Source organism: Bactrocera tryoni, chromosome 5 (genome assembly GCF_016617805.1).
Source record: "Bactrocera tryoni isolate S06 chromosome 5, CSIRO_BtryS06_freeze2, whole genome shotgun sequence".
Taxonomy (NCBI): Eukaryota; Metazoa; Arthropoda; class Insecta; order Diptera; family Tephritidae; genus Bactrocera; species Bactrocera tryoni.
The window spans coordinates 1,957,604-1,974,264 of record NC_052503.1 but is presented as its reverse complement, the minus strand read 5'-3'; positions in this window follow the sequence as shown (position 1 = coordinate 1,974,264).

The following is a 16,661-nucleotide window of genomic DNA, read 5'->3' as shown; positions in this document are numbered from 1 at the left end:
CAAAAAACAAATCTTACATATTTGCAAGACCAGTTTCCAAAGTAAGCAAATATGTGCGAGGCTGTCTGTAGTTAGAATGACTCAGAAACGTACTGACATTTGAGGAAAGATTAATGTTTTGTTTTCAGAAAAAAAGTGAGAAAAGTTTTGGAAGCAATTGAGTTTTAGAATTGGTGTCAGCTAAGAAACGCCCAATAACAATCTCCACTCCTTAAATTTCAATTAGGGCACCTCAGATTTAATCAATATAACGTTCTAATAACAATAACAATAACAATAACACAATCAAATGCTTAAGCAATCAAATCCAGTAAAAATAACAACAAAGGAGACGGTAAAAATTCTCGAAATACAAAGGTAAATAAGTACGCAAGCACCTGAAAAGGAAGCACGTTTCTTACAAAACTTCCCTAAAACCGAATGAGTCGACAACAACGACAGCGACACGCCAGCTGTTGGCCGCTGCAACTGGTGGCGTGTAAGTGGTGACTGGCTTAGTGAGGTGTACGAAGTTAGTAAATTATGGACGAGAGCACGTCTGGTCATTAAGCTAAATAAAGCCAAAATAAGATTTATGACTTGCCTACAATGCACAACAAATGCAAAGTAAAGTAGTAAAGGAGGAAAGCACCGCCACACCAGGTAGTGCTGGATTAAATGCTACAGCAATTTATAAGAGTTGTTTGGATGAAATTTATTAAGGCAGATAATTTCTACTACTTATTCATTTATTGTTGTTGCTTTTGCATCTTCGCTTTATTTCGAAGGTTTTTTTATAGCAGTATTTCCACACTAAGTAGAAGTAATTCTCTCATACCAGCTGTATCTAGATCCAAGCCGTGTTAATGAAATTCGCGCGTCTGCTGGCACATTACAGCTTCGTGAGAAAAAGCACCGAAAAATCTTTACGTTTGTCAGGTGAATTGCAGCTTTAATGAGATCACGTGGTTTTGTGGGCGTGCGATCATTTTCAAATATTCAATATATGCTAGTCTAACACTAAAAAAAATTGAGTGTGCTTGCAGAAGCATTGTTCGCCATGTTAAATTTTTCGAATTGCAAAACGTCAGTGGGTGTAATGAACATATGATTATACTTATGGACTTAACCCTAGTTAGGTTAAGTTACGTTAAAATGCCAATCCTAATAGCGAACTCACCTCGACAACTTAGAAGTCCGGTCGGTTCTGGCGCTTAAAACTGCTACATAATAAATCTTAAGACCTTTATAAATCGACAAAGCTTTGAGCCTATTACGAATATATTGAGACGGTTACTGACAGTTTTTTCTTAAACAAAAATCTATATCTGTCCGTTACTTTAGGAAATAAGACTGAGAGAGCGCTTGTTAGTTTGGATCACCTTCTTAACCCCAACTTAATTTCTAAGTTGCAGTCAGTTAAGCGAAAATTCTTTCATCAACTAAGGAAAATGAATTTCTGAGCGAAGAGTCGCCATAGACAACGAAATTAAAGATAACAAAAAGCTGCCTGCCAAGCCAAACAAGTGAAGCAAAGTTCGTGCAGCAACTTTCGCATAAAGCAATCATTTGCGTATATGAAGAGGAGCACTTCATAGGTGCTTGAAATTTGTGGCTGTCTGCTGCAAGCGCTGAAAACACAGCGCAGAAACCAACAGCCAAAAACAGGCATGAAGGATTGGATTGTGGGGTTGGATGTTATTGGCTAGGGCTGGCACTGCAATTTGCAGCAAAGCCAACAAAAACTCTGCGGATGCAAATAAAACTGTCTTCCGAGTTGAAGGAAGCTAAACAAGAGCGCTGCAACTTCGGAAATGTTTAGAAAATTCAACTTTAAGTACTTCAATAGACTTCTTCAATGGCGAAGGCGGTGGAAGGAGGCAGTTAAGAGGCAGATCGCTTCGAAGTCGATGTGGTCGAGTGCAATGACCTGAAATGCTTGAATGCCTTTCTATGACTGCTTTGCTTGTTGCCTGTAATGCCGGATATGCCATAGAGATGTTCGCAGACAGCTTTCGGCGAAGAAATCACTGGAAAAGCTAAAAAGTTTTATGCCGAAAATGAAGTGCAATTTCAAGTGCGAAAGTCTGCCTTATTGATTTTGCGCTCCAAAGTTGTTTTGCTAAAAATATCTTTGCAGCTATTTTTGCCTCTATGGCAATTTGCAAAATATAATAGAGATTTCTTGAGACATTTTGAAAAGAAAATTATTAACTTTTTTGTACAAAAATTGGTTGGAATTTTAGTGACTTATTATTTGAATCGATTAGGCTTTTAAAAACCGCTGTACCGTGTGTTTTGACTATCCAAAGTTTTTGGACCATTATTTAAATGAAAATTAAGGTCTTCCCATGTGATATATAAGTCGATTTGCAGGTAGCTCCAAAGAAGAAAACATTTTAGTAATTCCGCAGCTCTCGTTACATCAAAATAGTTATCTCATCTCAGTTGAACTTTTTTCTAGAGTCTTATTTTAAGGGTTTTGAACAAACAAAGTTTAGTTTTTTTGAGAGAAAAATTCAATTCTTTGTTTCCTGATAGAGACGGAGCAATCGGAGAACACCAAGACGTGAGAGAGACAAATTTATTAAATGTATGTTGGAGTGTGTCTAATTAAAAAAAGTCCATTACTTCTTTCACCACATAAGCGAAGAGAAGACAGAAGCCAATTCGGTCTCTGGAGCGCGATTTATTGCCAAATTATATGACGGCGATGACAAAGAATTCCAATAATTGATTAAAAATGATTCTGTTTTTAATTTTTCGAATATACATATAGGCCTCCATATAGGTGAAGACGTAGATCAAAATTTTCTCTTAACATAAATTAATTTATTTTTTTTTTTTCAAAAATTACTTATTTACAATCTCAAGAATACTAAAATTGAATAGCCTATTCCCATCCTTGTTTCAAATATTCTTTAAAATAAAAAAAAAATAAGTCAGACTAAGCTGAGCTCTTTTCTGCCCTTTAAAGTTATTGCGAAAAATTAAATCTGCTTTTACTCAAATCATCTTTCTTGCTGCTGTCATCTTCTACTTTCATTAGTTGCATTCACTTCCTGTGAAAAGAAAAAGGCAAAGGAGACTCAAGTACTTTACTCTTTCATGACAAACACGGGAATTTCAACACGATACAGAATTCAACTTTTTAAGAATATGCAGGCTTTAATTGCGTAAAATTGCCTTGATTGAAGACCAAGCAAGTTATGCCCACACAAATTCTTGTAACTTTAAGTAGTCTTCAAACGCTCACTAAATACATACTCACACATACCCATATAGAAACAAAAACTAACGGTAGCAAGCAAGCAAATAAATCGACCTCACTTATCGAAAGAGGCATTGAAAAAAAATTTAACAGAAAAAGCAGAAATATGAAGAAAAAACAACAACAACTCAATGAGAAATAAAATGGCATTCAACAAGCGGCAAACTGTTATTCAAAGCACTCACAGGCCAACTCGCACCGCCGTTACCGAAGCAGCGCCACAGAAGGCACCTGCAGCAATCAGGTTCACTGCTTGCTTAGTTGCTGGTTCAGTGGTACGCTTCGTCGGTTCGTTGCCCACTTCGTTGTCTCGCTGTCTGTGCGCTGCTGCCATCGTTTGTTGCCTGCTCACCTGGAAGCCGGAATCAGTCGCTTATTGTAAGTGCCATACGAAAAAGCAACCCCAAAAAGCTCATTGCTTCCCTGCCTAGCATGCTACGCGCAAGAAAGCAACTCTGTTTTCGTGCAATCGCATTGCAGTTGCTGCCGAGAAGCAACAGCGTGGCTGCAGTGGCAGTGGTGCTGTTGGTTGTTGTAGTCACAAAGCGTAACAAATCCTTTGTGTGCCATTGTCGAAAATTGAATTTCAAATTATTTTCACTGAGAAATGCTGGCAGCTAACGGTCGCGCCAGCAGACATTTTATGCACGTGAATTCGGCTTTCGACTGCACTGGGGAATGTGGCAGCTGATTCAGGGGGTAGCTGGCATTCTTTTCTTCTGACCTAACTGTGTTTTTTGATTTTTCCCTTTTCGATATGGTTTAGCTGGCCTTCGGTGAATATTGTTTTTGCCTCTTAATCGTTGTCTTATTAATATTTGATTATGATTTTTTATGTTTTCTCTTTATGTAATATCCTTCGCCTTTCCCCACCGTACATTTCATAGCTTTCTCAGCCGTGTGATTAATAAAATATTAATGGCGTATGCTAAGCCGAAAGTATGACTTGCATGCTAGGCTTTCAGAGTATACATCTTAAGGCACATACTATATTATACAAATATTTCTACGGAAAAATATTAATGGGTGAAAGCACAAAAATTAAAGCGAGTTTATATTCGGTTATATTAAGTTTTCGTTTCTGGTATATTTAAAGTGTTAAAAAAATGGAACTTTCGAAAAGTTTGGTCTTGGTTTCGAAGCATATGAAGCCAAGCTTTAACTAATAGATTTTTATCTAATTGTGCGCGATTTGAGGCAAATTTTTCATAAAAGTTTTCGATCCTATAAATTAAGTATATATATAAATGGCAAATGATCAAGTTGGCCAACTGAGTAGATTTGAACATGTTCATCTTTTGTTCTGTCTGTTAGTATATACGCGAACTAGTCCCGTAGTTTCGGTGATATCGATAAGAAATTTCGCAAATATCTTTTTCTCCCCAAGAAGCTGCTTATTTGAGGACCACCAAAAGCAAATAATTGTATGGAAATCTCTTTGATTTGAAAAATTATTTTTATAATATTTCGTGTAGATTATTGTCTGATGTAATGCTGCATTCTCTCTCTAGATCTAACGAGCTACTTACCCTTCCCAAAGTTGTTCTTGTCATAATCGTTGGTCTTCTTACTGGACTCTGTCCCGTAGGCCTTCATGCGGAAAGGATAAAAATCTTGTCAAGTTGTCGAAATTGGATGGAAGAGATTGAGGTGGAAACATCCAGGCCCTTTCTCCTCCATTATCCAGTCTTTGCAATTCTGATGTTGAGACATCTCGGCAGTCTTACTTTCGGCAAACCATAACCGAAACTGACGTTACCCGTCTCAACAAATTTGTGTTCCGTCGAGCTATGTGGACATTTATTTTTAATTTTGTAGGTTTTTTTTTATTTTAGGGGCCACAACGGACGGGCGTTCTAAGCCATCAAAATGTGATACCTTATATGATTGACCTCTTAACCTAACCTGTTGTAAAATGTGTAAATTAATTTAAAGGTTATGTCAGCATTCCAAACGAAGTAGAATAAGCGCTAAGATGTCCCCATAAGAAAGTGTTGAAGGACCGTGAACAAGGAAATATAAGCAATGGAAGTTAAATTCAGTATCCTTGTGGCACTTGCTGACCGATTTTCCGAAGGCAAAATTAATTGGGTTAGCACCTCAAACACTGCTTTTATACAAAATTTCCCTTCTCACGAAATCAATTTGCCACATGCACGCCTTTAAAGTTGTTAGCGTATTTTGCTTGGAAGGGCAGCACCATCTCTTACAATATATACTCCCAATTGGCTTGACTCTAAACCAGTTCTACCCTTCCTACCGCGCTTGCAATGCCTTCCTCGTTTGAAACACTTTAAGATTGCATGATGTGCATGCATGTTTTAATTTCATTAAGCGAACGCTGCGACCCCATAAGCGTTTTAACATAGAAACACAATCACACACATATACGAATGCGCTGGTGTGTTTGTAAGAACCCACTGCTAACCTGCTTTCTTTGAGTTTGCTCCCCATTGAAAACAATAGCATATGCCCCGACGCTGCGACATCTTGTAAAGATTTCGTAACTGTTGATAGGTGAAAATTGTTTTTGGCGATATCGGCGAGTGGAGCATTCAAGGCGCTGCATGCTGCTAACAAGGGTCAGATGCGCTCAGACGCGTTACTCAGCTATGCACAGCGGCGCTGAGTGTCTCTGTCGAGGCAGCCGTCAGCTGTGTGTTGTATGTTCGTGTGCGTGTGTCTTCATCGGTTTTCTTGCCTGCTGCGCCATGCTATTCATGCATAATTTAAAATTAATTTTGGCGTAAAATTGCAATGAGAATCATGCTTTCATGGCAAATTATTTATTATTCGCTTTTTCCTGTGCGCTCAGCTTCTTCGGTTTTCGCCTTTCTTTGCCCTTCCGTTTCCGTTTCCCACTACGAGCTCGGGGGTCAAACTGAGAAATGTAAATAAATATTTGCTGCCACTGCTGATGCGCCCTCCGCTCCGCCACCCAACATACTATATGGTAATCGGAGGGGTGGGTGGGTGTCAGAAAGTTGCTATCGAAGCGGGCAGATATTGCACTGCAGTTAAAATAACAATTTGTGCAATATTTCTTCCCCGCAACCATCTTGCCCGGTCCTTCACATTGCGGCAGTACTTTTTCATAACGTCGTACGAAACCCGAAAATAAAGACACAAAGTTGAAGAAATACGAAAAAATAGCATACCTAGAAGCAACAACAACAGCAACAAGGCAGTAAAAATCAAAAATGTAAAACAACGTGCCATTGCGCCGTTAAGTATGCTTTACAATTCACTCTTCTGCGAAATTTTGATTCCTTTATGCTTCTTCATGTTTTTGTTTGTTTTTTGTTCAATGCGAGTATTGCCCAAAAAACCGTTGAGAGTATCGCATACATAGCTATCATTGGCATTCGCATTTATGCGCTACACTTGTGCCGTGGGCCAATTCAACATTGAATTGATATTCATATTTTTTCGAAAACTCACACTGGCACACATGGCATACTCCGCCGCAAAGGCAGTGGCCTGAAAAAAATCTGCAACTTTTCCCTTCGAAAATATTTCAGTTACACAATCGCTCTCCTTTTCTTGATGCCACTTAATATTCCGTCGAATTTTTCCTGTTCTTGAATTGTGCTTCTTTTGTGCTTGAATTTTGGAAGAAATATATACTCTTGCCGTCTGTCTGCTGCTGAGATTTCAAAGGCATATTCCAATAGCGGGTTGTTGTACATCTCATTCGCTTCCGCTGCTGGGCTCCAGCCTTGATGACTGTTGCCTGTTACTGCCCAGGAAGCTACTTGCATTTCTTTACTTACTATATATAGTAACTGTATATTTCTATATACGTGTGTATGTTTGTGTGTGCGCTAGTTAATATCCATAAAAGTTTTTATTGGTTGCCGCTACTTCTGGCGCTTTGCTTTATTGCTTTCATTATTTTCTCTTTTGCGCTTTTTGCTTGACCAAGATGCTGATAAAATTTATCCAGCAGTTTTGCTTGAAACTTCCGATTTATTTTGTTTCGAAAATATTTGCATTTCACACATTTATGCAAATAAGTAAATATTAGGCAGTGAATGGCAGTTTATAATAAAATTGTAAGCAGCAGACTTATAATTTAAGTAGAAAGTTTTTGGAAATCAAGCGGGATCTTTGAGAAAATTATAATCATTCGTGATCGGTCGTTTTAATGGCATACAATTTGTTCGGAGACAGTAGCGCTGCCTTGAATATAGACATACGAGCCTTGCTAAATCGCATCAGCTCATAATGCTGATCGTACCTTTTTTGTGTACGCAAACGTCACTTGACCCTAACGCTCAGGCTCCTTACCGAAAATATGCGCAAAGTTATTTGGTATGTTTAAAGGCTTTACCGAAAATCAAAAATGGAGATATCTTCATTTACAGTCAGCAACATGTCCCGTTTTACTCAATGAAAATCTCATTTTCGTTTCAAAAGTAATTCGCTTGTACCAATCAACGACAAGATGTCGCCAAATATCCACGGTGTAAGAAGAGGAAGTGAATAAGAGGGTGAAACATCTACACCAAAGTTATGTTCTGAAAAAATGGGTCCTACGATTTACTATGGGATCAAGATAAGTATGAGTTTTTCAAAAGGTTGGACGTAGAAAGATATTGTTATAGTGACATTTGTAAAAAATGTCCAAACTAAGTAGAGAAAAGCTGAAAGATACACACCTTGTTGATCCTCAAAAACGGTAATTCATCAAAGATACATATTTTATTAAAGTTATGACTGCTCCGGTGAGAAGCGAAGTGAGAGCTTTCCACCCGGATCTAAAAGTGATGGAAGAAAGTTATCAAGGTTGACTGGATCGTTCCTTTGTGGCAGAATTCTGCTGGTCCTTAAAAGAATATTGTTAACTAGAAAAGTATAGAGGAAGAACTCAAAAAAGGCGGTAAGATATAAAACATGCTTTCGACAGTTGTCTCTGAGTCTAAACTAAACTGTCATTATAAATATTTCTTTTGTTTTTTTATGTTATGTTTGGAATTGTGAGCACAAATGCATCCTTACCCGATCTTATTTCTTGAACATGGAAATCAATGTAACCCAGTGTTACCAATAAGATAGCACCCCTGAATTTTCCGACCAAAAATTCTCAATATTGTTCGCAAGATAAAGGATGCAATAACTTTTCTAACCTGAGTGTTGGTTATGCATTTCGATTACTACAACGCGGCAGTTTAAATTTAGACTAATTTCGTGAAGCCGATTTTTGCATATTTTATTTGGATATCAGCAGTTGGTGCCTCAATATAAGAATTGGACTAACATTACTCACATAAGCATTCGAAATCCCCAATTACGCAATTTTTATATTCAATGGGGGGACTTGCTCTTGCAAAACCCTTGTACGGTGCACGAGTTGCAGATTTTTCCACCTAATGCAACGGCACAACAGCAAACACACGCAGAAAAATATTTGCAAGGCCTGTAAAATATGCCAGACGAAAACCCATGTTTAGTTTCGTGCAATGACACGTAAAAAAATAATTGCAACCCTGTGCAAGCTGTCATTTTACTTAAATAAGTAGTTTGATGTTAAATTGCTGAGGAAGGTAAATTTTAAATATATTTTATATTTTCTATTTAAATTATAAAGATTTGTTACAGTTTTTTTGTTAACAATGAATGCAGAAGGTGCGCCAATTCACAATAGTCATTAACAATAAATTGACCGAATCAGCCGTTCATATATCACTATATTCCGCAATGGGTGCTCTCGAGCCCTTGTATATTTCGTTATAAGATTTTTTCAATCTTGCAAGAGCAAGAGAATCGCCGTAATGAGTTGTTAAAATACTTAAGAAGACCTCCGTTGCTAAGGCTAAGTCTTTAGGGTGAACACTTACATTCTTATTTATATCTAAAGAAGCTACTTGTTTATTGCTGCAGTAATCGATAGCAACATTATTAAAATTTAAAGCAGCATAACAGATAAAGGGAGGGATGCTCTTGCTCTTGCTGATGTGCGACTCCGCTATAGATGATAGAAGCCATTTGTCAGTCTATCATCTATAGCAAAGCATCACACACCCACTGCTGTCTATTAAAAGCCCATAATCAAATATGCCTGCCTCCAGACACGAACGTCAGTGGAAAATGGATAGCTTTCACCTTAAGCAAAAATAAATAAATACATAAACACAAATAAGTAACTATTTGCATGCTCTTAAGAAAATTTGAGGGCTACACAACAAAAACAAAAGACGTAAAAAAAGCGAACGTGCGAGCAAAATGAAGCCGAACAAACTCAAAACATGACACAAACATGACATTTGACTTTCCACAACGAACACACGCACAGTTTTGCTCGGCAGCTTGTCCAGAACAGGGCAGGAACACGCTATGCGTTTAGCTTTGCACTGGTTGTTGTTTTACGCGCCGCTGCTGGTTTTGCACCGGCTGCGAAAAGGCGTCTTCGCCATAGTCTCAGGAGGGAGCACGTGACAAAGGCACGCAAATTTAGCTGGCAAAAACTGCCGTTTGAAAAGGGCAACCTGACTCACAGCAAACGTCGCTTCTTGTAGGGAGAGATGCGACGCGCGACACCAATAGGAAAGCCAACGAAATTTGCCACAGATATGCCACAACACTACCCACATTTACGAGTATAGTACATATATATGTATATAAAATATTGAATATGCAAGTGCGTGTGTGGATTATGTATATATGTTTGGTTGTTGTTTTTCGACTGATTTTTTTACAGACTTTATCTTGCGCATTTAAATTCTTTACCCGTACAGCACCTTTGCCATGACGGCTGTCATGTTGTTGCACTAATGTCACAGCGTGGCATTGCACATTCTCCGCCTTCTTCGTGACTATCATACGCCATTCCAGGCGCTCGCTGAGGCAATTTTCCCACTCGCATGCAAATAAGCTATTAAAAGTGAATTTTAATAAATTTAAAGGCTTTCACCAGTCGCCACAGTAAAAGCTTCGTGATTTCATCGCACTATTATTACTATTTTTACGCGAAAATTGCTTAGCGACTGCGCCGCCACAAGCGCGAGACATATGTACATACTCGTACTTACGCCACATTCTGTGCATCCTTTGGGATATGGATTTGCACGAAATCATTATCCCGGCCGCGTTCAGGTAGCACACATGCATATATGCATTTTGCTATAATTACAAAATGCTTTTAAAAATGTGTGGCATGCCACTGGCATACTCATAGCTTGCAACGTCATTATTGACATGCGCGTGTCGACGCCAGCGTTGTCCCCGTTTGCTTTTATACCCGTGTGCAATGCGTTGGTTGCCGCTTGGAGGAATTCTGCTAATCTAACAGTTGATTGGGATGCGAAAAAGTGAGAATCAACGTTAAGAAATCTCAAAACAACTGTATCGGTTACAAAAATATACGGAATCGGTCAATAGCGCCCTTTACATTGTTAATCGTTATTTAATAACAATTAATTTGACTAATCCGACAGGTACTACTTCTATCGCTCTCAGTAATCTGCGAAGATCTTCGACAGCTTTATACAAAACTTAAGTTTATTGGTTGTAAGAATTCGGTAACAGATATTCTACGATTCTGTAACAGAAAATTTTAAGAAATAGATCCAGATCCCAACTCCTCATGTCCGCGGTTGGTTTTTTGAGTTTTCTTAAAGCAGAGGTCTTCTTCAGGTTAGTGTACGAGTATTTATTGAATAGATATCTCTATTGCCGAGCGGATATAACATAGTAATTACACCTCGAATAACCCGCGATGGTAATGTGAAGACAATTGCCTCGATACATGGAAATTGCATCTTTAATGGAAAATATGCCTTAATTTTTACTTTTTTGTCTCTTACTCTCTTAAGAAAAACATCGAACACGACTGTTGATATCTTCGTAACATATAGTTATAAAGAGATCATATAAGACCGAAACTAAAGCCTGGATATATAATTTATTTTAGATTGATACCACTGCCTGATTTCGACCGAACTTATCTTCCGTACTTCATCTTTTTTGTTCCGATGTTTGAAGCGAAAAAGTCTCTGCTTATGCATGGTACGTATACATGGTACGTCGGTAAATTAGTAGTCTTAGCTGTAGGCGGTTTCCACATGCAATTGAAAGCTTGGAGTAGGGATTTTACAACAATAATTATTGCGTTCCCATTTCTTGCGTTCAATTGCTGTTGTATTATATGCTTCTGCAATCTTACACCACCAATGCTTTATTGAACATTGTGAACATTGCATTGACAAGGCATTATGGTTGGTGTGAGTTTTAATCAACGTGGTTCTTTAAGGTAAGGGTAGCAATTTCTCAGTGAGAAATTTACACAGAAATTACATATTAATAGCTTGAACAAAGTGCTTAACAACTTTTAACTTTGTCTGTACTATACCAGATTTTTCTAACCCAAAATATGCGTCTTTCTAGTTACAAATCAGTTAAAAGTTATCAGTGTGCATTGATAAATATTATTCTTTGTGAAACTCCTAACCAAAACTATTAAAACAGATATCTTTATATAAAAAATATTAAAATGATTTGAATTTCATCAGCCCAATTTTGATACACCACCCTTTTACCTCTTCTATCAAATTAAATTAACCTCAGATAAGAAAGTCTCTTTATGTCATAGATGTCATTAGGGATACTTATTAATATCCCACATCCTCAAATTCTAAAGTCTTCAATTCCGAAGGAGCGTAAGAAAAAATCAATATAATCATGGTTTAAGGTAAGGTTGATGAAACATTCGAGCAATATCTCAGCGGGTGTCCTATTGAACTTTCAGAAAGTTTAGAAAATGATCTCTCAGTCATCTTTTATTAAAGATCTCTTAAGTTCATAGGCTTGCCAGGCTTCTTTAACCTTCGGAAAGCTTATTTATACATGGAGAATAAACGCCAAATTAATTTCTAGTAACCGTTATCTTTTTAGAGATTTAAGTAATTAAAAAAATAAATATGTTATGCTCTCAACTAAAAACTATGAGACTCAAAAGAAAGCACCTTTTCAAAAGTTCAATAAGAACAGACCAGGAGAGACAGTAACCGACAATTGAAAAAAATTAAAATCCTCAGAAAAGCGAAACCACTTAAAAGCAAATAGATAAACAAGTAAAAGTAATAGAAGAAAGTTTGCCATTGACTTTTAGCATTTTTTGCGAACTTCTTCTTGTTGCGTTTTTCATTTTCTGAAAAGCAAAACTTTTCGAATTCGTTTGTCCGCCTGTCAGGTCTGTTTTATGAAAAGCAGTTTTGCTTTTTACGCCTTTTATGCGGTTTCGCGCTGCCCGTCATTCAAATGCGCTGCTGAATGTGGTTATGTCTATATATACATATGTATGTATGTTGTATAAAAGTATATATATTTTTATATAGTAAATATACACCTGAACTGTTCTCTGCAGCCCAGTTAGACATTTGCAAAGTGCAATGCAAATTGTAAATTAAGAACTAATTGGCTAGCACAAACACCGAGTGGCAAACGACGGCAATAAGCGGCCATAACGGTTAGTCGTCTTCACCAAGAAAGAAGTACAGTTAAATACAGCAAATGCATAAGTTGGCCGCCATTGCAGGTGCATTCTATCGAGGAAACGTGGAAAAAGTCTAGCTACGCTCCAATAGCCAAGGCAATCACTGCTTATTTAAAATCTTATACTTGAATCTGTCTGGAGAAGATAATCATAATTGCAAACACTGTGAAAATAGATTTCGAATTTTTCATTAGAATTTGAAATATTTATAGAAAACTTACCTCATGTAAAAGTATGCACTCTGTGTTTGGAACAACTCCTTATGAAAGAGAAAAGCTTTCAGAGACCTTTCACTAAAAACTAAATATGAAAGAGAAAAGCTTTCGGATACCTTTCACTTAAAGGTTAATAAACTTTCGGTTACACGATTTACCACTTTTGGATTATTATTAAAATATTTTAAGCTGATAGAGAGAGGAATTTGGTGCTGCAGTTATAAAAACATACTGTATTATTTGGCGCAACTGCTAATTTGGTAGACTGCAGTTGAAATTGACTAAAAATGGCTGGCAATATTTTCATAGAAGAAAAGTTGGCAATAATATTACCTGAACATTGCGTGAGAAATTATATTTCTTTAGGTGGAATCTATAGCGAAAATTGTCTCTTATTTTTTTTGTCGGAAATTTTACGATCACATGCCCCCCTTTTATAGCAGAATAAGTCATAATAATTTTGAATACTACTATCCCTAATAAGCAATGACTAACCCAAAAGCAAAAAAGATTTTACTACCATTATAATAATAATTCAGAAAATAGAGGGTTCCCACGATAGGTCAGTGTAAAAATTCATTAAATTTTTTGACAATCTACGCAGAAAAATATATCTTCACACAATAATATACTCCCAACGCTTTGCCGTGTAGCTTTCACTCGTATTATTTGAACTTTTAAAAGCTTTCCTTTGACTGCGATATTTTGCACATTAATATTCAGTGACTACAATGACGATTTCTATTACCCGGATAAGCAGACAAGTTTAAAAGGCGAAAGAAATAGAAATTAAAATTGAAAGTAAAATAATGAGGAAAAGTACGGGAACGCAAATTACGAGTAGGAATAAAACATTGACGACATTGATGAGATCAAATGAGGAAATTAGTACAAATGGCTAATGCAGAGCTAGATGAAACGGTGAGAAATCATATGATTTGTTTGCGTCGTACTCTTAAAATGGAAACTCACGAAGAGTTACAAAAGAAAGGAAGGTATTATCCATAGACCCCTTTAACATATAATAAATTTTATTTTGTTAGTACATGTCAAAAAACGCTCAACTCAGCTAAAATTTCCCTGAAGGTATTTGGTAATACTGCGTAATACTGGTGCTACTATATTTATACCATGACCAGGGTATACGTATACATATTAATCTGGCCACGGAATTTGTTACAACCAAAAGGAAACCCCGGAGACTATTTGTAAAGGTTATTTTAACCGACGTTGATTTCATTGTTGTTTTTATTTGAAAATGCTACACTTATGGTCTTGCGGTTCGAGTCATCAAAAGGCCTAAGATCTTAAACATCGACTAAGCAGCATTATTATGCTCAGTTGTGTCATGTGTGAGTAGCCTTAGGTGCTCAGTCTCTAAAACAAAAGTTTGTTGTATCCGCACTGAATCAGACAAGGTCCTGTAGAATCGTAAAAAACAACGACAACTTAAGTTCTACAAGCAAACACAAGCAGTAAAAGTGAAATTACGAAACCAACTGAAGCAGCAAACTCCTAAACTAAGCGTTGACCCATCCACTTACAAGGTTGTGCATTTAATATCTCAACTTACCGCCGACGAAACGTCCAACCGTTCTGACCATCGACCATCGCGTTTGTAGCGCGATGTGAGTTTTCTCTTTGCGCTTTCCGGTCTTTCGCTTTCGACTTTCAAGCCAACAAGGCCAGGCGCCTTACCCCAGCGTCCGCTCAATGCTCGAGAGTAAGAACTATTTAAAAGTTACCGTCGTTGATAAGATAACAACATCGGTGGCAGCAATTCTAGAAATAAATGCAACAGCTATGTCAACAACAATAACAACAACGACAAGCGCCGATCCAAAGTAATGCAACTCAAAGTAGACATTGGACACAGTCACTTTGCGCCGCGCGTATTAAGTATTAATACCGTTCACTTTCCAGAACATTAAAACAAAACAGAAAAAACGAAAAGAAATGAGAAATGAGTTGAAATCGTTGTAAATGACCTGGGAATGTGAGAAACGTAGTCGAAGACGCTGCTAAATTGTCGCTCTTCTCTCTTTTTCTGCAAAGCATTAATTAAGGCAAGTGGCTGTAAAAGTGAAGACATTATTTCCATACAATCGAAAGAAAAGCCAACAGCGTCCGATTAAAGGTCACAAATGATTAAATCAAAGCGAAAGGCAAATGAAAGGTTTGTAATTTAATTAAATGGAATGAAACTTGAAGGAATTTAAGGTTATGGCACTTTGTTTTGTTGTGTAAAATGGCAGTTTGCTACTAAGTTTTATTTGCTGAGATTTGTGCTCATTATTGTGATACTTCACATTAAGTGTGTTTTCTGCAATTGCAACTACTTATTTTACTTTCGAAATCAGCACTTTCTTACTTATCTATTGTTTTAAATGATTTGGGGCCAATTTTATTTCCTGTTGCTCATACTTTTACTTTCCTTTGTCTGGAAATTGTGCCAAAGAGTTCAGCTATTGCAAAATTAAAGTATTATAGCTCAAAATCTTCCTGTATATTCCTTTATATGGAGAATATCAACTACTGAAAAAATATGTTGACATTTTCCTATCAATTAAATCAACCAGGAGAGTGATTTTATGTAATTTAAATATTGTTGAAAGAGCTGTCATCTGCTTGAATAATAAAATTTAGTTCAAAATGTAAATGAAGTATAAATACCAAATTGCTATCATTTATTATAGTTTAAGGAAATCTATATTAGAAATAAAGTCCAACAGGTAGCACATTTTTATTTATTAAAAACATTAACCGGTGAGATATCTATCTATATCAAATACTATAATATGATTGTCGAAACAGATGGTGTTCAAAAACTATCTAGAGGTAAAAAGTTTCACAACTGAGTTTCCACTATTTTCAAAAAAGTGTATTACAATTACACCATTTACCTAAGTGAATTTTTCGAATGCCGTTTGGTAGAGGATCAGATAGGATAATCTCAGTACTATCTCCCCGAAGTTCCGTCTTTGCCAGACGAAGTCTAAAATTCCTAGCAAAAAACCAAGAGTTTTTCGCACATAATTCCGGCTTCTTTTTACGAACAGCTTTGCATTACACTCAAGTAGCATTCCTTGTTGACAGTTTGGCCACTCAGAAGGAATTCGGAGTGCACCACACCGCGATAATCAAGCTAAACTTTCAACATAACCTTGATTTTTTACCTGTTTTTATGTGGTTTTTTCGGCATCAGCTCACCTTTTCCACGATATTTGGCCTATTATTCGTGTGTTTCCTGGTCGTAAGCATAGATCCAAGACTCAATGCACAGATGATCTTTCAAAAGGATTTTTACTGATCTTTCTGATATTCCCATGATGCCGGTCTCCAATTTTTTTATTTTATTGACGTGTTGATCATCAGTTAAAGTTGATGGCCGCCTTGGACGTGGTTCGTCGGCAGAACGTTCTCGACCCTTTTCGAATAATTTTTTCCAATCAAAAACTCTTGCTTGTGATAAACAATTATCACCAAAGGTATTTTCCAACATTCTGTTTCGGCAATAGAAATTTGATTCCCCACACAAAATTTGATGAAATTTTTTTTAAAATACTAAACATTAATAATAATTTCGATGTGACATATGACATAGATGTCACTGAGAGTCATACCAACCTAAAAAAAAAAATATTTCGACGAATGGGTTTTCGCGCGAAATTTTAATTAAAAAGTCTTATTTTTTTTGCTCACA